This window comes from Crocodylus porosus, unplaced genomic scaffold (genome assembly GCF_001723895.1).
Source record: "Crocodylus porosus isolate Cpor-Errol unplaced genomic scaffold, CroPor_comp1, whole genome shotgun sequence".
Lineage (NCBI taxonomy): Eukaryota > Metazoa > Chordata > Crocodylia > Crocodylidae > Crocodylus > Crocodylus porosus.
This window is the reverse complement of record NW_017728886.1, coordinates 186652009-186676887: the sequence shown is the minus strand read 5'-3', so window position 1 is coordinate 186676887 and position 24879 is coordinate 186652009. Positions and strand designations below refer to the sequence as shown.

Genomic DNA, 24879 nt, shown 5'->3' with positions numbered 1-24879 from the left:
AAAACCAGGCCCAAGTTTAATTTCCTTTTTTTAAGTCTCAATGAGATTTGCAAAATAAGAAAGGTTTGGAGAATATATCACTTATGTAATTTTAAATAGAAATAGCCCAAAGTTTGAAATGGTCTCAGCTTTTAGGTGATGGTCAGTTTGCTCCATCCAACTGACTGAAATGTTCTTCTTATCAAGATGGAATCTGGGTTTGGGTCACGCCAATGTGGGTTGAAGGTAAAGCCAAGAAAATGACAATTATTTAGGAAGGATGTGAAGTACATGGGCTTGTATTATTTCAGATGAATGCTTAAAAATGATCCTTATATGACAAAAGTGCAGACAATCTCCTTCCTTCAAGCACTGAAGAGGTTATACAAATCACTAAGTATAATTATGAGCTGCTATATAATATTTCTGCCAAATTTTGTAGAAACCACCACTTGGTTTTGTTGGCTCATGATCCCACCAGAAGGAACAGAAAACCTCAGACACTGTTGCTTTTTTATGGAATCAGAAATGTCAAGCTGTGTTTGAGGAACAGAAAAATAGATGGACTCAGACTCTTGTGCTAAGATATCCCAATTTCAATTGGCTTTCTAATGTAACAGCAGATAGCAGTTTCCATGATTTGGGAGCCATTTGAAATGAGCAACAAGAGGCTGAAGAGGGAGTTATTGCTTGAGACAGCAGAGGATTAAGTTTTCCAGAATACAGTGATAAGATCTATGTTACTTTTGTGATAGAAATATAATTTTTTAGCACTGAAAGGGACCATGACAGATTTTGGATTGTCTTAATTTTAAAAGATTCATCAAAATAGAGCAATCATACCCTCCTTTTGAGAATTTGATAAAGCTTTATAACAGAGAGGCTGCTAGATTTGATTTTGAGATCAGCACTAAAACAGGCAAAATGTAACACAAATGCTACTTTCTAATCAAAGAACCCCTGGACAGAGAAAAGGATTTCCTGCAGAATGATATGCCTGGAGTGACTGTATGCATTCTCCCATTAAGGATAAAAATCAATTCTATTCACAGATAGAATATCTGTTGCTCTAACATGAGCATATGCAATGGGATTTAATTCTTGACATCAGAAAGTGATTAAAAAATTATAAACAATATAAAATTTGTGGCTTTCCATACACTATATTTTCAGAGAAAAAAAAACAAACTAATTTCACTATACCATGGAATCCAGGAAACAAATATCAAAGGGTGCATCTACATGTGTTGCTATGGTCAAGTTGTTACTGTGTTGTGATTTAATACTTCCTTTTGGAAGTACTAAATCATGGTACAGTAACAACCTACACTGTACCTTATACACAGCAAATGGTTATTTCTAGCAGTTACTTCGCCATAGCAGCTTGCTACTCCAGCAGAGCCTTCGCCATAGCGAAGTACCTGCTGGTCACATGTAGATGCCCGCAAATGCTATATCACCATAGTATGTTGCTATGGCAACATAGTGTCATGTGTAGATGTGCCCAAAGTAAAATTTGGGCTTTATTGTTACAATGGGCACTAAAGAGAAAGGCATGGGCAGATACGAGATTTTGAAAAGGGGGTTGCAGATGGTGCAGTGTTTCACCACATATAACACAACACATGTATTTCTCCAGCTAAAAAAGTAACTAGGTAACAGTAAAAGTAATATACTAGGGCTATATTATTCAGTTTAACATTGAAGCCAAATCAAATATAATTGTATTGTAATGTGCATTAATTTGCCATATTATATATTAAGTATAAAAACAAAGTAAATTAGTCAAAGAATACACAAAAGGTGTTGTTTCATTCATCCTGTAGTCATTAGGATTAAATGTACCTGTTTTAGGTCAGGTACAGACATTATACTTTCAGGCTAAGTATAGACATTCAAAAAACCCAAGTCTGAATTGATTCAATCATTGCAGGTTACTCTAACCTGTCTAGATTGAACCAATTTGTAAGTGAATAAACATTCACTTTTGATTCTGGAAATGCAGGCACATGCCTTCAGCGGCTCAAGCCAGAAGCTGGGGAGTGCTAAAGCAAGCCCTCCCTTCCCTTCCCTAGGGGCCAAATGGGGAGAAGCTGAACTGGGGGAGGGGGTATAGCCAGGCCCTGGCAGACCTTAGTATGATTGAGCCCCTCCCTACCCACTTTGCCTCATGGGGCCATGCCCAGCCAGCATCTGGCCATGCTCTGCCCCGTTCCAGCTAGGGAGCAGAGTGGCCGGGCCAGCTCTGGTCTCTGGAGCACAGAGCACAGCCCAGCTCAGACCTGAAAAGCATATTGGGATGCTGGGGGACTCTGATTTAATTTAAACCAGGAAGGAGTCTGGGACAGAAATTCCATAAACTGGTTTGACTCAAATCAGTTAAGTCTGATACTACATTCAACCAGGTTTATCTTAAAACAGTTTCAGCCTTTTTGAAACTGGTTTATGTGCACCGAACTTATGTTCTGTTACAGACTTGTCACTGCTACAAAAGAAAGGGGAAAAAATCCCTCATAGTCTGTCCAGATCTGACTGTGAGGTAAAACTCCTTCCCACATCCAAATGTAGTGATCAGTCTGACCTTGAGTAGAGGAGCAAAACCCACTAGTCAGGAACCTCAGTGCTTCTTACGTTTCAGCAGTCATTAGCATACTGCAGTCAAAAAGCTACAGCCTTGGCCGTGGCCAATGCCCAATGCTTCTGAAAAGCCCCAGACACCAGTAGCAACAGGAAGGAAAAAAATTCTTTCCGGGTGCCACATGGCAACCAGCAAAGTCCAGAAATGAGGGCCTTCTACTCTATACTGCAACCTAGGAATTGTAAACACAAGTCTACATAATCACACACTGTAAGAATCACTAGACAGAACAATTCTATGGCCAGCTGTGGCAGGACAGAGTTGGTGCTTGCCACTTCAAGTGCTGGAGCAGGCAACAGTCAGGTACTTGATTACGGTGGCCATTGTGAGAGCAGGCTATAAACAGGGTGAAGCTACAGTTTGCTGCTAGCTGCCATGAGAGAGACATCAGCTAACAGAGCTGAGGCTCAGGAACATCTTAGAGGTCTATGGGCTGGGGCTATGGGGATGGAGGAGGCTTCAGGTCCTGGGCATGACCTAAAACTGTACCCTGCCAGGGTAGGGAGGCCTTGTGGGACTGCCGGTGGCACAGCAGCCCCATGAAATACCAGACCAGTTACCTCCCTGGTGAAAGGTGGGTCAGGGGTGACTAATAACCTCCAGACCCTGCACAGCCCTAGCTGGGGAATGCCCAGACCTGTGAGAGCTTGGAGTGGCCTGTGGCTCAGTTGTTCCAGTGGAGTTGTGAGGGTAAAAGCAGGCAAGCAGCTCAGGTTTGTCCTGAGGTATTCAACTGGTTCATGCTGGGGCCAGGACCCAGAGAAGGGACAAAAGGGCAAGGGGCCCACCACAAGGGATGCCCGCAGAGAAAAGAGGCTTGGGATCCCAACTGGCCTGAGATGGGGCCAGGGCCTAAGGGGGAGCTGAAGGTCTCAGAGGGGGGACCACAGGTAATGGGTAAAGGGAACAGCTGAGTTTAGCTGCCTGGGATGCCATCTGCAAGGCTTGGGCCACAGTGTAGGGGTAGAGATTCCCCTGAATAGCAGGGTTCAAAATGGACAGCCTCCTGCCTATATAACATCCTAATCATGTATCATCAAGGCACAGCAGAAGAGGAAGGCAGGCTGTTAGCCCAGAGACAGGTGGGTGACTCAACATCAAACTGGCCCCGGGAAGGCCCCCTGTTACACCAGCATTACAAAGATCAGATTAGAAGGCCACACTGGTCCCATGATCAAATCCATCCCTTCATTAGGGGACAAGGTACACCACTTTGTTAATAAAGAATCATGTTCTAGTAGCTTTGCCACATAGAAAGTGAGTGTATTTGCCACCACAGGAAATGATAGCATATTTTAAGCATAATTTATGAAAGACCATCACAAAAATGAAAATGGTAATCACAGTTAGCTTAACCTGCATCTGAGAACCTGAACACACAGGAAAGAAAACACAGTTCTGAACATAATCCAATAAATAGATCTGTAAGCAATTACAAATTTGATACCCAAAAATTTCCATATCCATAAAAAAGGGATATAAATTAATGGGGCAATCAAAGAATATTTCTTCTGCTGACTGAAAATATGGTGAAGCTAGAGCTGGCTGAATGCTGGAAAAGGGTACTATAGGCAAGGTATTCAACAATCAAAGGAAGTAAATAGTTTGCTAATAAACATTTCTCATTTCTCATTTCTCAGACTACAACAAAAAGTTGTTAGTGTAAAATTAATAATTTGACCAGCTATATATTAATTTTTGACCAGCTACATATTAATTTTCAGGTATCTAAATATAATGGGCATGTAAGAATGGTTCAGAAAAACTGCTCATAAGTCAAAAGAGGGTAAAGAAAGCATGTTTAATTTGGAATTTAACTATAAATAAAAGGCACAATGGCTGCTGATCAGCAAGAGAAAAAAAGCTCATTTCTTGTGTTGATTTTTCAGGGAGAAAATAGATAAAATGAAAAATAACTGCACCTATTTGAGAATTTTTAAGAATCAACTGTTAAAGTATGAATTTGGCATCTTTCTGGAAAAAAAATCAGCATCTAGCAACAAGTAGTATAGTAATGTTAATTAGAGGATAAACAAGTTTAGGCTAATTCAATTTCTGCTGCATAGGACAGAAGAAAAGATTTTTTAAAAGCCTGAATTTAAGCCCTCCTTGATGAATGCACAGTCTTCAGCTTGTGGGCCAAATATGGCCTGCACAGTTATGTCATGTAGCCCACAGGTCCGAAAATTTGGTAGCAGGGGAGTCGTGGCAAATAACATTGCTACAGCTCCCCAGATGCTTAATTTCTAAGCCCCATGGGCCAGATGTACTGTATTGGGTCAACAAGCAGGGCAGTAGGTCCAATCTGGAATGTGGGGCTGGGGCCATGCACTGGATCTTGCCTGAATATGGACCTCACACTAAATTGGGCCCCCAGACCAATCCTGTGTACAGGATCTGGCCTGTAGGCCAACCTGCACCATTTATCTGGCCTGCAGACCAGAAAGATAGGGCACCACTGCTATAAGGACTTTGCCAAATGGTAGATAGCGATGACTGGGTAATAACTGCCTATGCTTCAGTACTGCAGAGAAGGACCTAGGGATTACAGTGGACCATGAGCTGAATATGAGCTAACAGTGTGCTCTTATTGCAAAAAAGACAACAGCATATGGAGCCATATTTACAGGAGTGCCACTTGCAAATCAAAGGAAGTGATTTCTCTGCTCTATTCAGCACTGGTGGGGCCTCATCTGGAGTGCTGTGTCCTATTTTGGGCCTCACACTTCACAGAGAATATGGACAGATTGGAAAGAGTCCAGCATGAAACAACAAAAATGATCAGAGGCAAGATTTATGAGGCAAGGCTAAAAGAAGTAGGGTTATTTAGTCTGGAGCAGAGAAGACTGATTGGGGATTTGATAATAGCCTTCAAAAAACTGAAGGGTGATTATAGATGGAGACGGGCTTTTTATCTGTGACTGTAGGCAACAGTCTCAAGATGCAGCAGAGGAAATACAGTCTTGGGATTAGGAAGAACTTTCTGATTATGTGGTTGGTCAAGCAGTGGAACAGGATACCTGTAGAAATTGTGGCATCTCTATCCTTGAAAATTTTCAAGAGCAGGTTAAATAGACACTTGGCTAGCATGACTTACTCAAATGTGATCCTGCCTTGATCAGGAGGCTGAACTAGAACTAGATGACCGCATGAGGTCCCTTTCAGCCCTACTTTCTTATGATCCTATGACTCCATTTCCATGAGTCACAAGGTGGTGCTGCTTCTAAATCTGTTGAACAAACTACTGCTCAATCTAGGAGCCAAATTTTCAAGGTATCCATTTTGTATGCATACATACTATATATGCTTTAATAGCACATGTGGTGTTCCCTAATTCAATATTTAATTTCCATGTAAAAATATGACACTTAAACAAACCGGTGATGGTACCACAGAAGAGTCCTTGAAAATTCAGCTACTTTTAAGTAACATAGAACAGATTTACTAATTGCTACACAAAGTAATATATCATCATAATAAAGCATATTCGGAAGGTGACAGATAAAAAGGGACGTTGAAGGTCAGGGAAGAAACATACATGCAAAGCAGTAGCGAGGCTTCCGGTTCTTACAAAAACAAATATGACTATATGAAGAATGCCATATTGTACTTGGCTCCTGGCCTAAAACAATCCCACATTATAAATATTTGATGCACCACTTCTGACTATTGCCTCTGCAGAATTCAATGTAGTGTAATGCAATGCATCTGTTTGCTGCCCAAGTGGTATGAGAGATTGTATGGTATAACATGAACAAGAAATTAAACATACCGTACAATGACACACCTCCCCCCCTTCTCATAGTGTACTAATAACTATTTTAAGAGCATAGTGGAAAATATTTCATAATTCTCAAATTACCTGATTTTATATCTCCCCAAAGCTACATTAGCTTTGTTCAAAATCAATTATTCTTTGACTCCATGTAATGATGTAAAATTTCCCAGCTGCACCAGATTTTCATGTGTGATGCATACAATATGAGAAGTCAGAATGCACACATCAAATATTACCACCAAAAGAAGAAAGATGGTCAAGTAACTCAAGGAATTATAGCTGATTTTTGTGTCTGTAATTTGGAAAACCTAAGCCTTTAATTTAGAAAACCAGCTTACTCAACTTAAGTGATGTATATATAAGATATGTGTATTAACCAAGATTTTACAAAAACCTTTACCACCCACATTGCAGATAAGTGGCACTTTGCTATCACACTGTAAAGAGACCCTTTAAACATGTGTAGAGTTAAAAACGGACCTACTTTGTCAGGGATCTCATCTGGAATGTTCAGGATTGTTCCCATACACAATAACACTTTCTTAAATCAGTTCACATTGCAGTCAAGGAAAAAAATGTTAAAAGCCACAACTGACAGCTACATTCAATAGTAAACAAACAAACTAACATGTCCAATATACAGGAGACAGCATACATTTCAATCATTGTGAATTTCTTAATCACACACAACCAAACTACAAAGCTAGTTTTTTTTTAATGTTTCTGACAGCAGTATGGATAGAGTGGAAATGACAAATGCTTTGAGAAGGAAAGTATGACAAAATAATTTGGATTTCATGCAGTGCCGCTATCAAATTGTATCAATTTGTGAAGTTACCAGTTTTGGAAGAGTTCTTTGAAATAACATGTTTGTTGCAACCCTGTAAACCTTTTTAGCCACAGAAGATATACACTCATATTTTGCTGTTATTAAGCATTGTTATTGTGAAGGAGCTAACTGGTGAAGCAAGCTGAGACTTCATGCATGTTATGGTTGGCAGTACATGAACAATGCAGGATTTTCAGCATCACCAAGAAAAGGAAGGCATACAATTTCCATTGAAATCCTATAGGATTTGGAAGTCTAAGTGTTAAAAAGTGACAGACGTTTGTCCTAAAGAACCCCTAGATTGTCCAGAAATGGATATGGTCCATTGAGAAGAGTCTGAACTATTTTCCCTAGGGCTTGGAAAACAGGAGCTGCCACCAAAATAAAGTGCAGCCAGACCATAGTCTGCTCTACTGCCTTGCCACTGGGTCCACTGCCCTACAAAAAATATTCTGAGGGATATGTGATAATATACCACAACTACTGACTTTGTATTGAGAGTATAAGGCTAGGTACAGCCAGTGCTTTAAAACTGTAACAACAAAATTGCCTATACACATGCTCAGGGGTGGGGGGCATTTTAATAGAGCAGTTCCTATGCAGCCGCTTTAATTAAAACACCTCACCGTCACGTGTATTAAGCCTCCACAGATTTAAGAATAGCTACAAGATGCTTTATGTAAAACCCATTTGATGAGGTTTAGATAAAGAGCCCTTGCGGTCATTTTTAAACATGCCAGAACTTATACATGCGACAGTGAGGCCATGCTGTAGCATTCTAATTAGAATGTGAACCAGAACATGTATAGGCCGCCCAGATGTTCACAGCACTTAAAGTGCTTTAATAATGGCAGACCCTGCTCTATGTTAACCCTTGATGGATGTGGTATTAGGCTAAACTGCTTTAGGTTAAAGTGCTTTTTAAACATCTGTACCATATCCATCATGCTTTAATGTAGGTCACATTTTGCCACCATTTCATGGGCCCCACGCTGGGTGGCTTGCTAGCCCCCTCTGGTACTCATCTGCTCTGGGTGAATACCAGACCAGTCCCACCCCGGGCTCTGTCTTCTCTCTGTATGGCCAGGCAGAGGGGTGGGGAAATGGAGCTTCTCTATTGCACAGATCCTCCTCCCCCCATCCCCAGGTGCAGGCTAAGGTTTTCGTGGGAGCCAGGCTGAATCTGTTCAGCAGAGAGGCTCTGTTCTTCCCCTTCTCCCCCTCCCCTGGTGCCAGTTCCCAGTGTGATGAAAAGCCAGGCCTGGCAGCCCCATGCTGCAGCTTCTGGCAGCCATTGTCAGGAGGCTTGGGTGGGCTGAAGGGGGGAAGGCAACCCTTCCACAGCTTGCAGACTGAGGTCTCAGGGGGGAGGCAGACAGGGTCTGTGCAGCAAAAAGATTCCCTTCCTCCTCTCCCCAGCCTCTGGACAGCAGCAGCCAGGAGTTGTAGTGCAAGGCTGCTCAGCCCAGCTTTTCACTGTGCTGGGAACTGGGGCTGGGAGGACAGGAACACCCCACAGCTTGCTGGTTGGGGTCCTGGAAGGGGAGACCCAGGCCAAGTCCACATGGCAGGGGAACTCCCTTCTCCCTTGGTACCAGTTTCCAGGATGGTGAAAAGCCAGGCTGGCTTCTGGCTGCAGCTGTCAAGAGGCTGGGCCAGGCAGAAAGGAAGGGAGCACCCCTGCCATGTGGACCTGACCCATCTGCCCCACCCCCCCCCAGGCCCCAGCCAGCAAGCTTTGGGGGGCCCTAATGGAGGGGGGCTCTGTTCTCCCCCGTTCACCCCAGCTGCTACTGACAGTTGCCAGCTGGTGGGGTGGCGAGGCTGGGGAGAGGGACCACCCCAACAGCCTTCTGGGAGGCATATGGGAGTACCCTCCACCTGCTGGTCTTGGCCAGTGCAGGCAGGCATCAAGTCCCACTCACTGAATGATGAACATCTGTATGGTTCATTCCCACTCTAACTTATAGAACTTTAAATAAAGTGCAATACAGTACTTCTGCCAGGTGCTTTTTGAACATTTATACTTAGCCTAAGAAATTTATTGGGATGAATGAAGTAAACTCAATACTTTAGTGACAATTTGAACCAGAATTACATGGTTAACTAGGCATTTTTAGCACTCTTTATTCTATTTGAGTGAATCAGAGAATCATAGAATCAATGAGTCAGAAGGGCCCTAGACAGATCATCTAGTCCGACCGCCTGCCATGGGCAGGAAGGAGCACTGGGGTGGGAGGGGTCATAAGACCCCAGCCAGGTGCCTATCCAGTCTCCTCTTGAAGATTTCCAGGGAAGGTGAGAGCACCACCTCTCTGGGAAGCCTGTTTCAAGAGAGGTGAAGTGAAGTATGTATGTAAAATAAATGTTAATTCCCCACCCCCATATTATAATAGCATCTCTGAGAATATCAAAATATATCTTTCAGTTATTAGAGGAAATTAGAAATAGTGTCAGGCAGCTTGGCCATGCCATTAGCTTGAGGTTTTTGCTACATGACTTACAGTAATGGCATGTGACCTAGAAGGAGGCACAATCTATCTGTCTTTTGTGGAAAGTTAGGCAGTTACTGATTCTAAAATACAATTTAAGAAACACGAGGCAAAAACTGACCAGAAAAGTAAGCAAGCAGTAAATGCTTCTTACCATTGCAAATTCATTCACAAGTTTTCATCTGCTCTACACAATGGCTTAACAAGTATGAAATACATGCTTATTAATGGCAACCTAACTGCTAAAAATGTTAGACAATTACCTACTTTCTAAAGCCCAGGAGCCTTAGGTAGCTCTTTAAAATCCATAAAGCTACTCAGATAAAAGCTGCAAGATGGGGGTTAAGACACCTTATATTCATTATTGATTTCTAGCCAAAAGAATATTCAGAATCTGGTTACCAAATTCAAAACTAACACACACACACACACACACACACACACACACACGGTTATGGCGAACATGTTGTTTTTTTTAAAGATGAGTTAAAACACATAATAGCTGTTCATGGAAAGCAAGTAGACCCAGTAAACTGGTTATTATTTTGAGCAAACAGCAGCATCTAACTTTATGCTCTAAAAACTCTTCTGCAGCTAGGAAAGCTGAAAAAGAAAGTGAAATAAAAAATAGCCTCCATTACCCTGATGAATATTTGCATTTAATGCTTCTTTTATGTAGTTAGGATTTCCTGGATGATTTTTTTATGCAAGAATGGTACCATTTTTCTGTTTGTGAAGGCAGAAGATAAACAATAACACTAACTGACTAATTTAGTTGCATGGCATTGAAATAACTGGTTACCATCTCACAGATACAAGTACCTATGCATTAATTGTCTGAAAACAATACAATTTACGGGGTGCATTATTCACTATTTCCACTTGCATTACAGATGGATTGAGACAAAAGCAGCAGACCTGAGCTCCTGGAATTTGGACCATGTTTGTAACCTGAGCTTAAGAGTTCAGACCCAAAATTACAAGATATATCTAAATTTGAATGCTAGATTCAAGCCCTTTTAGTCCTTGCAGAAAGTTAGTTATAGATGTGTGTCCACTTTTTGGTCTGAACTCAGCAGCACAGTCACTTCTCTAATTAGCATTCCAGTCTGGAATGTATAGAAGCTCAATGCTAAGTCAGTTTGTGCATACCAAAAATCCTGGTTCTTTTCCACCAATATCCATATCAATACTGAGAAGTACTTAGTTTTTAAAAAGAGGGAAATGTGATAGTCATTAATTGCCCCCACACTGCAATGAAATTCCAGGCTTTTATGTGCAGGAAGCATTGTGTTGATTTTGGCTTCCCCATGGGTTAAAAATCTTGTTTAAATGTTGCAGACTCCAAATGCTCTTTGAGGTTTTTCTGTGTTGTTTTATGGAAAGGCTTCTGCCTGATTATTTACAGATGCTGTCTCTGAGAAAGCCAAAAATAGTCCCCTACTAATTCTAAAACTTCAGCTGGCATTTTTATTCTTGCACTGTGTAACCAAGAAATGTTGCTCTGAATTTTTCAACTTGTATAGTAAAGCAAGGACCATCAGCCTTACAAACAATGCTAGTTCAATTTAACTAATCAACTAACTGCATATACTGCCCAACAGAAATGCAGCTTCCACAGCTGTTTGCCTTGTAGGCTTCCTGGGTTACACCACCATGAAGACTCCTCTCTATTTTAAGAGATATGTCTCCTGAAGTAGGCTGTCCATAAAACAATTTTAGGGATTGTATTGTCATCTAAGGCTGCTGGCTTTCTAGAGCTGTCCTGTCTCAGTCAGCTAAGCAGGACTTTGTAAATGACAATTTGGTACCAAGGTGTTTTTTGGTTAATTGACTCTGTAAATGAAGCTCATTTAGAGAGGAGGAGAGAGGCCCAGGTGAGACCTCATATTTCTTCCAAGTTATTCCTAACCATATGGCCATGTGTGTCCCTCACTTTGACAATCAGGGAAGCCCTACTTAATATCCATCTCCTGGCTGAAGATACCTGATTTCATCCACAATAAATCACTTAAATATTTCACTTCCCTCCATTTTTTCACTTCCCTCCATTTTTTTTAGCCATCAAATCATCAACTGAACGCTTGCACTTCCATGACTGACACAGGTGACTTTTTTTCTCATTTTGGGGCCATGTATCCTACAGATATGCCAACTTTTGGGAACAAGTGGGATTGGAACATATCAATTCACTGCTCTTCAAAAAGGGTCAAAAGGGCAGAAATCTCATGATGAATACAAAATTCAAGTCTCTCTCATAAGAATTCTTCCCTTTCGAATAGTACATATTTTAGGAAATCAGACTCTTTATTAAGATTTTAGCTTTTTACAGGACAAACCCAGAAAACAGGTTTCTTCTAATCATGGGTCCATCTTAGATGCAAAATAATAGGGGCAGATTTTCATTTAAAATAATAAACTGACCCCTTCCTCCCTAAAACAAAAAGATGTACAGATTCCAAGCCCTGAATTCAACTCTTCTAAGAGCGGCATGAGTAAAACCTGTCAAGTTGGAACCAAGTACAAGTGGCAACAATAAGGTCTAAATGCTTTTATCAACTATTATCACAGAGCTAAATTTGCACTTGTGAATGGCTAATTTGCTTTTTGCAAAAAACTCTGAGAAACTAGTAGGTAGCTTTAAACCTGCAGGAAATAAAGAATGTTTGGTTGTTTGATAGGATTTTCTGCTCATTAAATTAAAAAAAAATCTTGCCTTTATTTGTTTGCACGAAGAAAGAAATATTTTGTTTTTTCAGATGAAAAGCACCCACACATTTTGCAAGGGATGAAGTTTGAAAATTTGACTCTCAGAAACAAAAGAGTAGCCAGCTATATCTCTTGGAAGATAATCCCTCTACTCACCGTTCCTTTCCACAATACCATGATCAAATCTTGTATAAAATCTATAATCTTTATGATCATGGGATTCTCCCTTAAGCTGTGTTGAGCTGTGAGCAGAATGTGATATTAAATTAAATGGGAATGGTGAAAGGGGAGGGGTGCTGTAGATGAGACAGGCTTTTGCTCCAGTGCTAGATAACAGCATTTCCTGATGAGATCCAACATGGTCTATTTGTTGTGTATTTGTTACAAACTTGTTCTTCCACATGGCATAGCTACTGCCTTTCTTTGTGTTTGGTAACTAGAGGTGCACTGATATATCAGTCCATATCAAACTGGCACTGATCAAAGGAAAATTGCCATTATTGTTGATCAGCTTTTTTTGACCAGCGTGGCCAGTAATGTCACCAGTAAATGCCACATGCAGCTGCAACGTGCACACAGTCAGGAATGCAGCCCAGCAGCATGGACAGCAGCATCCAGCTGGTAAATCTGTGGCGTGGGAGGGAAGAGGCATGAGGGGAGCAGGTCAAGGCCCCCATGGTGAGGAGGGAGTGGGGTAGGCACTGAGGGTGCAGGATCAAGCTGTGGGTGGCTCATCCAGGTTGGGGGTGGTGGCTCCCATCACTGTTCAAACTCCTGGGGAGGCATGGGTGGGGAGGTATGTCCCCCAGATCTGTGTGTGGGGAGAGGGTGGGCTGCCCACTGTGGGCTTGAGGCAAGGGGCTGAACTCTTCCTGGTGGGAGGACTGGGCTGTGGTTGCATTCAGGATGGGTGGAGCGGGGCACGCAGTGGTAGCATGGGGGAGGGGGGCTACAGGGTGCCCACGGTGAATTTTGGGGTGGTTGTAGCTCATCCCATAGCACCCCCCACCCAGCCCCACTGCTGCCCACTCTGCTCCTGCCCACCCTAAGTTGTGAAAAACCTAAAGTCCTTCCATTCAAGGATTCCAAGGAATTTGACAGGTAAATAAGGGCTCTTTATGAGCATAGCAGCTAAGTGTCTTCTGTAGCACAGATGTCAAACGCATCAAGCTCCACAGGCCAGATGACTGGTCTTTGGGCTGCTTTGGTACCTGGGTCAGGCTCCAAGTGCCAGTGACAGTATGCGCCCAGGACCAGCCCCATGCTCTGTACAGTGTGCAGGGCCAATCTGGCATAAGCCACAATGGTGTGTGAATTTAATCCAAGACCACCTGGCAGCACTAGGGATTGAATAATAGGGCTCTGCAAGCCCATATCTTTGACATCCCTATTATACAGAAATGGTGAAAAGCCTAGTAAGATTCATGGAGCCTTCTCTTTTCAGGATAAGGAACTTGCTTTGGGGTATGGGTAATTTTTGTTTCTCTGGGTCATTAAAATTGAGTTAAAGATTTGTCTTAGAAATGTCTAACTTTGCTAGTGGATATGAAATTATGAGAGAAACCAACCACAATGAACAAAACCACTCTGAGTATTTGTGAAGACAGGAAGGTTTTCCTTAATAAAAAATAAATAAATAAATGAATAAACTGGTAAATATCAGTAAAAATCTGTTTAGCCTCAGATTATCGCAACAGCTTGAAGTGGATGCACTTAAAATACAATTTAGAGGGCATGCCTACATGTGCAATTAATATGCAGTAGGCTTACTGCACAGTAAAAATACTGCACAGTAAGCCTACTGGGAAGCATGTGTACATGTGCTCCCTCTGGGTAGCAGATTTGCTCCCATCCTGCTCTGCCCCCCTGCAGCAGCCAGAGGGAGCTCATGCTAGCTCAGGAGCTGGCAGGGAGCATGGGGCCAGAAGACTGTCTCCTGGTCCCATGCATACTGGGAGGGGTTCTAATGTGCATGGGGTGGGAGAGCTGCTGCTGTGGAGCATGGGTCCAGTGGGGCTTCTCTGCAGCTGGACAGGACCTGTCCTGTCTGGGGCAGGTCTGGCCCAGCTCCACGCTGCGCCCCTCCCCTGAAGTTGTTTCTCAGCCCCATGCCCCGATTGGGCAATCAGGACATGGGCCTCAGAAAGAGCAGTGATGGAGGGGACTCTTCCAAATGCCATGCCTCATGCCATGAACGCCCGATTGGAGCACAGGGCTGGGGAACAGCTGTGAGGGAGTGGCAGGTCCCAGCCCCCTGCCCAAATCCAGTGAGCCTCCGGCTGGTTGGGGAATCCCTGCTCAGCCAGGGGAGGCCAGGAGCTGTCCCACTGTGATTCCTTGCTCAGCTGGGGGCTTGCTGCTAGCTGCCCCACCAGTGTATTGGGGCAGGGGCTGGGACCTGCCTTGCCCTGCCCCCACAGATCTTTCCAAGCCCTGTGCCTTGATTGCCTGATGAGGGCATGAAGCTGGGAAATTGCTGCAGGGCAGAGACCTGGCCCAGATTGACACCATTTCCAGTCAGCTCTGGGCTGTGCAGGAAAGCCTGCTTGTGCAGCCTGGATCTGGCTGGAACCTGCCCTGAAACAGGACAGTTCCCAGCCAGCTCCAGGCTGCATGGGCAGACTTCCCCATGCAGCCTGGGGATGGGTGGAACCTGTCCTGGTCTGGGTCAGGTCCAAGCCAGCTCCAGGCTGGTCAGGGAACTCTCCCTGTGCAGGGTGCTCCTGGCCCCAGATCCATGATTAGAGCAGGGGCTGGGAGATTGCTCAATCGACCTGGGAACTGCCTGCTGCCGGATCAGGGGGACGTTGCCCTGGCCACACTCTGAGCTTGGAGCCTGCCCCGGCAACAGGCAGCTCCAAGTGGCATGGAGAAATTTCCTGTTACTACACAGTAACCACTCCAGGGTTCATTTGAACTGTGGGGTAAACCAATTTACGGCACAGTAAGTATGTGTACATATAGATGGTGATGCTTACTGCGCAGTAAACTGGTATATTGCACAGTAAAGCGTCTTATGTAGATGTGCCTAGAATTTAGAATTCTCATTCATTAAATATATGTAATGGGGGGGTATCTTTTTTAAAAAGTAATTTCAAAAAGAAAATTCTTTGCATTTTTCAACAGCCAGTATAGATAGAAAAAAATGCAAATGTGAAACATTTTTAGGAAACAAGCTGCTCTGATAAAATTATCTGGGTGCTTTCCTAGTTTTACAAGTGTTGCAAGCAGTTTTATTCTCATTATCACTGTATATTTGTGGGTCATAAACCCTAGATTCAACAATATGTCTCTCATCTGGGGGGAGGTTGGCAAATAAGCAAAGTAGGAAACCTCTCTTAAGAATCTGTCATTTTATTAACAACCGTTAGTTTCAAGCTACAGAAAGACCCTCAAGGGAAGAAGGGATAGTACACATGATTGAGAAATGGATCCACCCTAGAACCAAAGTTATAGAGCCTGATTCACTACAGTATTACTATTGTTACTATTGTTTTATGCTGTAATGATGCTGTTGTAGTCAATAGCATTTCACTGGCATAAACTAAAAGAGCTAAGTGACGAATCAGAACCTCTACTTCTAAGGTTAATTTGTCCCTGTCCTTACCATCTACACATTCATTCTAGTTTGAGTTTTCAAATACTGAAGAAGGGAGACCTCTCCAGAACCACAGGCCAAAAAAAATGTTCATTGGCAAGGCTAGGTTCTGGCCAGGAGCTAAAACTGGCTTTTCATCAAGGCATCTTTATGTTACCATGGAATTTAGTCCACTAACTGTCATAAACCGCACATTGAATGTTGGTCAGAAAACAAGTGCTCGATACCTTGGAGAATTGGATCTCAGTAGGAAAAATTTGCCATACTGAAGGGGCTAAACTGCTAGGGGTTCCCAAGCTGCTAATTTAAAGCTAGCTCAGATATTTCTACACCAGATTGAAAAAAAATTCTGTTTGCAGTGTAAATTCACAGGGAAAGCTGCCTTTACAATGAAGAACATAAGCCAGGAGAACATTTGCAGAAAGTAGATGCTGTCTGCTCATACTATTTTGTTATATAATTCCAGAGAATTCCCTGGAAATTTCACATCTTTCCTTTTGACATCACACAGAAGAAAACCTTTGAACTGAAATGTCTCATGTGCATGATAAATAGTGACAGTAGAAGTCTCTTGCTGTCTTCTTGCCAAGAAGGTGCTCTCAGTAACCTGCTAGCCTCTTCTGCTTAGTTTTCCTCTATTTCATACCTGCAGGGAATTTAAGCAAAAATTAATGATCCATAACCAACATACGGAGTATGTTAGCTAGATCATTTCTCTGCAATGAGCAGTTTCTGTTGTGCATCACTTCCTGTCTTCCTTACCTTTCCATTCCTACCCCTAACCTCCTGGCCCCATGTGCCTTGGTAACCTGCAATATACATAACATGTTTTGTTGTTTAACACTAACAGGACTCTGTTGCACCACCTATAGTTAAATGCAGGTCTCCTTTAACTGGAGGTTAGGAGACCTATCAGTCTTATAAGCAAAGCAATACACCAGAAAATGAAGCATGAAGGGTGCACATTGAGGTGACTATTATGCCAAGATGGATATGTTAACAGCTGGAAAATACCATGGAATATTGATGTTACACTAGCTTCAGGATGAGTCAATTGTAGAAGATACTGAATTTTCTCCCATTAGTGTGACTGCATTAGTTAGCGATGCTAGAGAGCTGCTAAGTGACAAGAAACAAACGCTGAGCAAGATAGGTTAGATGAGACAGATCCAGTGGTAGGTCTTTTGTATGAAAGGCTTAGGGTCAAAGTGTCTAGCAAGCCAGCTTATTACTTTACAAGACAGCTTTATATACAGAATAAATTCCAGACCCCAAAAATTAAATGATAAAGAATCACTCTAGATCTTTTGTTTCTTAGAGACTTCCCTACTCTGGCTCGTGGTCAGCAGAAACACACCACTCTTTGGCAGACGGCTAACTATGTTGAGATTAAGAAACAGCTGCGTGAATTTGCTCCCATCTGGGACTGTCACTCTGTCCTGATTCTGAAATCTTACTGGCAGATTAACTTATCAAATCAAAGTTTCACTCTGATTCTGGCAGGTTTCCTCATATGCACTTTTGGGATGGGATGCATCAGAACTGCGTAATTCCCTACAGAGTTCACCAAAGGAGTTGGAAGCCAAGTTGAACTGGAGTTACACTTTTGTGGGAAAGAAATTGCTGAACTGGGTCTGAGTATCTAAAAAAATAAAAATAAAAAGCAGAGCAGTAGTAGACAAATCTTCAAAGTGATTCCTACTGATTAATAACAAAATGTAATAGGTTTTAGTTGATAAACTTCCTTTATGATGCACACAGTAGGTGGCAACTAGTTGCTCTGCATTAGTAAATAAAATTCAAAAGAAAAGTCAAGGACTCTTTCCTTTCCACCTGTTTAAAATGCTCAGATCCATGGATGGGGTTTATATTCCATTGCATTCCTTGAGTCAGTTCAGTGAAAACTGTACCCTTTTATAACAGACCTAAATCTAGCCCCAAACTACAAAATTCATTTCACATATCCTGAAATGTTATTAGTAGGAACTGTGTGACGAAGTCAAATCCCATTTATTTTCTTCCTTTACAATAAAATCCACAGCTCATTTATTTATACTGAAAATGGTTTTACCACATGCAATTTGGCATTTTCATGTGAACATCTAATACATATAATACTAATCATAACTGTCCAATACATTCATTTTCACATGGTGAACAGAGTAAGTTTAATACCAGAAGGTACAATAATAACACATCTGTTCTTTCATTGTGGTAAAATGTGATTTTAGCAGGTTTTACCCACAGTGGACTTTAGATCCTTTCTGCAAACACACTATCATGTTCTGGAGCCATTATATCTCTCTGTACCACGACCATGAGCACAGGCACTACTGGTAAAATGGATTTCTATCAGCTTCCTATATATGTTTTGGGACTATGTAGCAGCAGCTAGATAAAGTTGTTAGATCTTTTCTTTTATAGTATCATCAGCCTACAAAGAAGGTAGCTAGCTAGATGTTGTGTTCTGAGATTTTCATTCTACTGTACAAAGTATTGAAATGATCTGAAATCTCTCAGAGTGGCCTTACATGTAATCCTCAATTACAAAATCTAACTAGAATAGTGCTGGCAGCAAATATTCTCCCAGTCCCATTTACAACAAGTAGATGTGAATGGGGAATAGATTAAAAAATAAAAGAAATAAAGCAAAGAAGAAAACTCCTATGAATTAGTTTGAATAGTATTCAACTTTTCATATATTAGTTTTTCATGAAAAGTTTATAAAGATAATTATTTGTTTACATATTGTTTGTGGAAAGCACTACAACTGAATGTATGCATTTGTGCAAATGTTCATTTCAGAATGAACTTAGGCCACAGGCAGGTGTTCATTTCTACCGGTAAGAATTTTTCTGAAATTCGTATTGGTAGAAAAACAGGCTGGGAGCAGGAACATATGTGCATTTAAGCACTATCAAAGGCTGTCAAAGTGTTATTTAAATGGAAACTGTAATTTGTGCACAATTAAAATTTTCTTTAGACAAAAATATTTTTTCTGAATTTTTCTGATTTTCTGTCATGAAATATAATGGAATTAAATAGCTTTGTATTGGGTTGTCCTGAAACAAAACATTTATGTATTCTGAACAAAAGAGAAACATGTCTGATTAAAGCAGTGTGGTGCACCACAGGAGATTTAGTCTGGCCAGAGGGCCCAAAGCATAGGTAAGAGTAGGGTGCATAATGCACCCAAAATGTATATTTTGTGAGGAACTGTGATAACTCAAGTAGGTACAGAAATGTAGCAAGAATTTAAAAAAAACTCTGCACATTTATATGGCTAAACAGAAATATCCAGAGTTTTAATAGTCAATACTGACAATTTTTTGGAACAGATATTTCATCTCAAACTACAAAAGGGGCATGTCTACACATGCCTCCAGGCTCCCCAGGGTGCTAGCCCAGGTGTTAGCAAGGAGTATGGGGGCTGGTCCCAATGAGCATGGGGCCAGGAGACCTATGCTGTTTGCAGCGGCAAGTATCTCCTGGCCCCATGCACACTGGGACAAGACCTGATGTGCATGAGGCTGGGAGACAGCTGCTACTGCAGCTGGCAGAGCTCTCCTGGCCTTGTGCACATTAGGACATACAGCTGTCAGAGAGCCCCCCGGAAGGGTGAGACTTCCCTGCCTGGCAGGGGGTTTCCCGGGAGCTGTGCCCCGTGTGGTGGAAGCTGTTGGCAAGCCTTCTGCCAGGTGGGCCCCCCACTCCTGCTTGGCAGGGGGCTGGCCAGGAACTGTCCTGTAAACTGGGCAGCTGCCACAAAGCCTCAAGCCCCCTGCTCAGCCAGGGGGCTCACCGGCAGCTGCCTCACTTATGGGACAGTACCCTGGCCAGCCCCCTGCTGAGTGGAGGGGGGGCACAGGTCTTGCTGGAAGCTAGGGTAGCCCTGCTAGGGTTCCCAGCTCCTGCCCATTCCCTGAAGCAGCTCTGTGCAACACAGAGCTGGAAACTCCAGTAAGCAAGCGGGGACTGGATTTCCCAACTCTGCGCTGTGCAGAGCTGCTCTGGAGAGCAAGCAGAGGCTAGGTTCCCATCTCCCCATCCCCTGTGGCTCCCTAGCAGGGTGGATGGGCTAGGTTTGGCCCTAGCTGTCTGCTCCAGCCAAGCAGGGAGGCATATTCTAGCGCCTCCCCAGCTTCTGGTCTGGGCCACTGCAGGCATGCAGCTGCATTTCCAGAATCAAAATGAATGTCCATTCTCTTTTTTATCAGTTCAATCTACACATCTTAGCCTAACCTGCAAAGATTGAATTGATTCAGCCTTGGGCTTTTTGACTGCCTGTGGGGGTAAAGAAAGAAATATTCCTCTGATATGTTCTCCCCCTCTTATTTTATTTTAATGTTTTAATTTTCTTTTTACAGGCAGCTGCTTGAAGCTGCTCACAGGTTTGGAATGTTAGAAGTGGTCCTTGCGGAGACAGATCAGTGTGCAGAATGCAGGTGAGGTAGCAATTTATCACACAGTTGTCACTACCACATATGTGGTTTATCTATCAGTCACATATAGTTATATATACAGTCTGTATCTGAAACAATAACTCAAAGAAAGATGTGGAAAATTAGGAAGTGGGAAGGGGGGCAAACCACTTACAGATGACCCCATTAATACCTCCATTACTTTTCAATTCCAAGTGTACTATTTTGTTTAAAAAGATAGTAAAGAGTAATGCTTGGCTACTAGGGCTACAAACATCCTTTATATCCAGTACAGAATAGGAAATTAGACATTTCCTATTGTTTTGACTCCCTGCACTTACAACACTATGAAGGCATACAAACTTGTACTCAAAATACAAGAAAACAGAAAAGTTTACATTCCACACATAGAACATAAACAAAGTATCATCATAACAACAACATGAAGGAAACAAACATTACTTTCAAGATATAGTGCATTTCTATGAAGACATATGGCTCCACATTCTCCCTTACATATAAGATACTTATAATTCTACATTCCAATGAATTGCTGAATCTCTGGACATTAGAAATGCCCAGTCCCTAAAACTTATCAAATAAGAACGTTTGTTTTACTCTCTGATTTCTCCTTATTAAAAAAAAATGGCAGCTAAATCACTGAGTTAGAAATTCTTCCTTAATTGCTGTCAATTCTGATTAATTTAATTTAATTAATTTAATTGCTGTCAATTCTGATTAATGTGGGCAGCCTTGATTCTGCAGTGATCAGCAAAGAGAACAAAGTAGGTGCCCATTCCTGCAGTTGCCTTCCACACTAAACTCCCTGAAATTTCACTGGTAATGTGATATACAAAACAACCATGGGATCAAGCTCATGATTCACAAATATTGACCATTCAGTGTTAGTTACTAGGTTTAGTGATACTAGGTTTAGTGAGAACAGCAGTGCTCTTACTGTTTCTATTTTGTTTAATTATTCATTGTTATCACTTATTTTGTGTTGTGCCCAAAAGTCTTTTACAAATAAAAAGACAAATTCCTGTCACAAGGCACTTACAATTTCATTGTACATGCAATACTATGACAGTGTAACTGCAAATAGTTGGGAGAGGTTGAAGAAGTACAAAGACTGCAGCATTAAGGTCACTTATTACCAAATCATGATACACGTGGTTGCATAGTTTTGTTAAATAAAAAGGTGTTCATTAAAATCTCACTCACTTCTGAGAGACATGAAGACAAAGGCTTTTAGGTAGGGTGACCATATTATTGTTAAGGGAATCAGGGACAGAAGCGCCAGTACGCATGCTTGCCCCACCTGGTGTGGGTGCACACACACTCAAACACACATACGAACCCCAACCCTGTTTATGTGCACATATACACACACATACACCCCCCACTCCAACCCTGTGCACACATATGCCCCCCGACCCCTCACACACACACACAACCCCAACCCAACATGTGCGTGTGCATGCGCGTGCACACACACACACACGCTGACCCTGTGCACATACACATACCCCCAACCCATGCACACACACAAAGCCCAACCTACACATACACCTGCCCCAACCCCACATGCGCGCATGTGCGCGCGCACACATACACACCCCTTCCTCCCCAACCCTGCATCTCCCAGGAGCCCTGATGGCATGCCGGCATGGGACAGTGCAGAGGCCAGTGGCTGGACCCCATCCCCCATGTGCAGAGGCTGGGCCTTGCTGGAAGCAGCTCCCCCACCCACTCCATCCTGTCTCCAAGCAGCTACCTGGGGCTTCCCCACATAGCCCAAGCCTCAGCAGAAGTCACAGCAGAAGGAAAAAGGCTGCTGGCAGCAGTGGCCATCCCAGCTACAAATTCAAATTATTAGAGAGAAAAATTCCAATGAAAAAAATATTGAAAATATGTCCAATAGTTTGCTAGCCACTTCATCAATCATTAAGTAGTTGTTTTTGCCACATGCAAATATGCCGTCAATATAGGACAGAGTAGGGGCTGGGGTTGCTGTCTATGTTAAGGAGCATTATAAATCTACCCTAATCAAAATGGGATCAGAGGAGGAGAAAGTTGAGGCATTGTGGGTTAGGATACATGGAGGTCGAGGGGAAAGGGACTTGGTGGTGGAGGTCTGCTACAGACCACTGCATCAAAAGGAAGAGCTAGACTTGGAACTCTTGAGGCAGCTTTCAGAGGCCGTATGGTCTAGGGACATGGCTGTCATGGGGGACCTAAACTACCCTGACATCTGCTGGGAGGAGCAGTCAGCCAAATCCAACCATTCACGTAGATTCTTAACCTGCATGTAGGACCTTCACCTAATGCAGGAGGTATATGGTCTGACTTGGGGGAATGTCTTCCTGGACTTAGTGTTGCCTACGGGGGATGACCTGGTAGGGGAGCTGCAGATTCGTGGTCACCTTGGGGACAGTGACCACCAATCAACTGAATTCACCATATGGCGTAGGGTGGGTAAGATAACTAGTAGGGTGGAAGTTCTTGACTTCAGGAAGGCTAACTTCAGTGTGCTCAGGAGTTTAGTCAATGATGCACTGCAGGATAGGAGTATTGGCAAAATAAGAGTCCAGGAAGGGTGGTAGTTCCTAAAGGAAGCGATCCTTCGGGCATAGAGGGAGATGATTCCAGTATGAAGGAAATGGGGGAAAGGGGCCAAAAAACTCCCTTGGCTAAACAGAGAAATCCAGGGAAGTCTAAGGGCAAAAAAAGAGGCATACAGGCGGTGGAAACAGGGGGAAGCTACCAAAGAGGAGTATATCTACTTGGCCCGCACTTGCAGGGAGGCAGTTAGAAAGGCCAAAGCAACTATGGAGCAGAGGCTGGCAACACAAATTAAAGACAACAACAGTCTTGTTTTAGGTATGTAGGGAGTAAAAGGAAGGTGCAGGGCAGCATAGGACCCCTACTGAACAAGCAGGAGCAATTACTGACAGCCAGGGGGAAAAGGCTGAGCTCTTCAATAAGTTTTTTGCCTTAGTGTTCCTGAACAAGGGTCAATTCTCCTAATGGGTTCTCAGATGGGTATCAGAGGGACACCAGCCCACCAACTGTTGACGCTGACTTGGTGCAGAGTCACTTGGATGGACTGGATGTGTTTAAACCAGCAGCATCCAAGAGTATTGAAGGAATTGCCCAGTGTCATAGCAGAATCACTGGCATGGCTGTTTGAGCGCTCATGGTGCTCGGGTCAGGTCCCAGAGGACTGGAAAAGAGCCAATGTGGTCCCTATTTTTAAGAAGGGGAGGAAGGAGGATCCGAGTAATTATAGGGCAGTCAGTCTCACCTCCATCCTTGGAAAAGTTTTTGAAAAAGATTACGAAGGATCATATTTGTGTGAGTCCAGCAGGAAAAATAATGCAGCCGGGCAACCAGCATGGATTCATAGCAGGTAGATCATGCCTAACTAATCTGGTTTCATTTTATGACCAGGTCACAAAATGCTTAGCTGCAGGAGTAGAGGTAGTTGTTGTTTTCTTGAATTTTAGGAAGACCTTTGATACGGTATCTCATCCCATTCTCATAAATAAATTAAGAGGCTGTGACTCAGATGTTTACATGGTCCGGTAGGTGGTAAACTGGCTTGAGGGTCATACCTAGAAAGTGGCAGTATTCAAGTTGGTATGGACCTGGAAGGATGTGGGTAGTGGGGTCCTGCAGGGCTCGGTCCTTGGACCTGTGCTCTTCAATGTGTTCATCAGTGACTTAGATGTGGGTGTAAAGTGTATTCTGTTTAAGTTTGTGGATGATACTAAATTGTGGGGTGAAGTGGAGGAGGGAATGATTGCAGACAGACCTGGACAGGTTGGAAAAGTGGGCAGTACACAATAGGATGCAGTACAACAAGGACAAATGCAGAGTGCTGCACCTAGAGCGTAAAAATATCCAGCACACCTACTGACTGGGAAATGACTCTTTCAGCAGCAAAGAAATGGAAAGGGATCCTGGAGTCATAGTGAACTCCAAGATGAACATAAGTCATCAGTGTGATCAAATCACCAGTAAAGATAACCGCACTTTATCATGCCACCAGTAAAGATAACCGCACTTTATCATGCATCAGCAAATGCATGACAAATAAAACTAAGGAGGTGATACTTCTCCTCTATGCAGCATTGATCCAACCGCAGTTGGAGTACTGCATCCAGTTTTGGGAGCCATACTTTAAGAAGGATGTGGATAACCTTGAGAGGGTAAGGAGGAGGGCCACTCGTATGGTACGGGGCTTACAGGACAAACACTTTGAGGAGAGACTGAGGGACCTGGATATCTTCAGCCTCCACAAGAGAAGGCTGAGAGGTGATCTTGTGGCTGCCTACCAATTCATTACAGGGGCACAGCAAGGAATCAGAGATGCTCTGTTCACCAGGTCTCTTGGGGTAACAAGGAACAATGGTCACAGACTGACAGAGAG

General features: G+C 42.9%; 1 protein-coding gene across 1 annotated transcript in view; it reads right to left on the bottom strand.

Annotated features, from left to right (window-relative positions):
* COLEC12 (collectin subfamily member 12) overlaps nucleotides 1–24879 on the bottom strand; it is a 171466-nt gene that overhangs the window by 90525 nt on the left and 56062 nt on the right. The gene's annotated exons all lie outside the window — the stretch shown is intronic.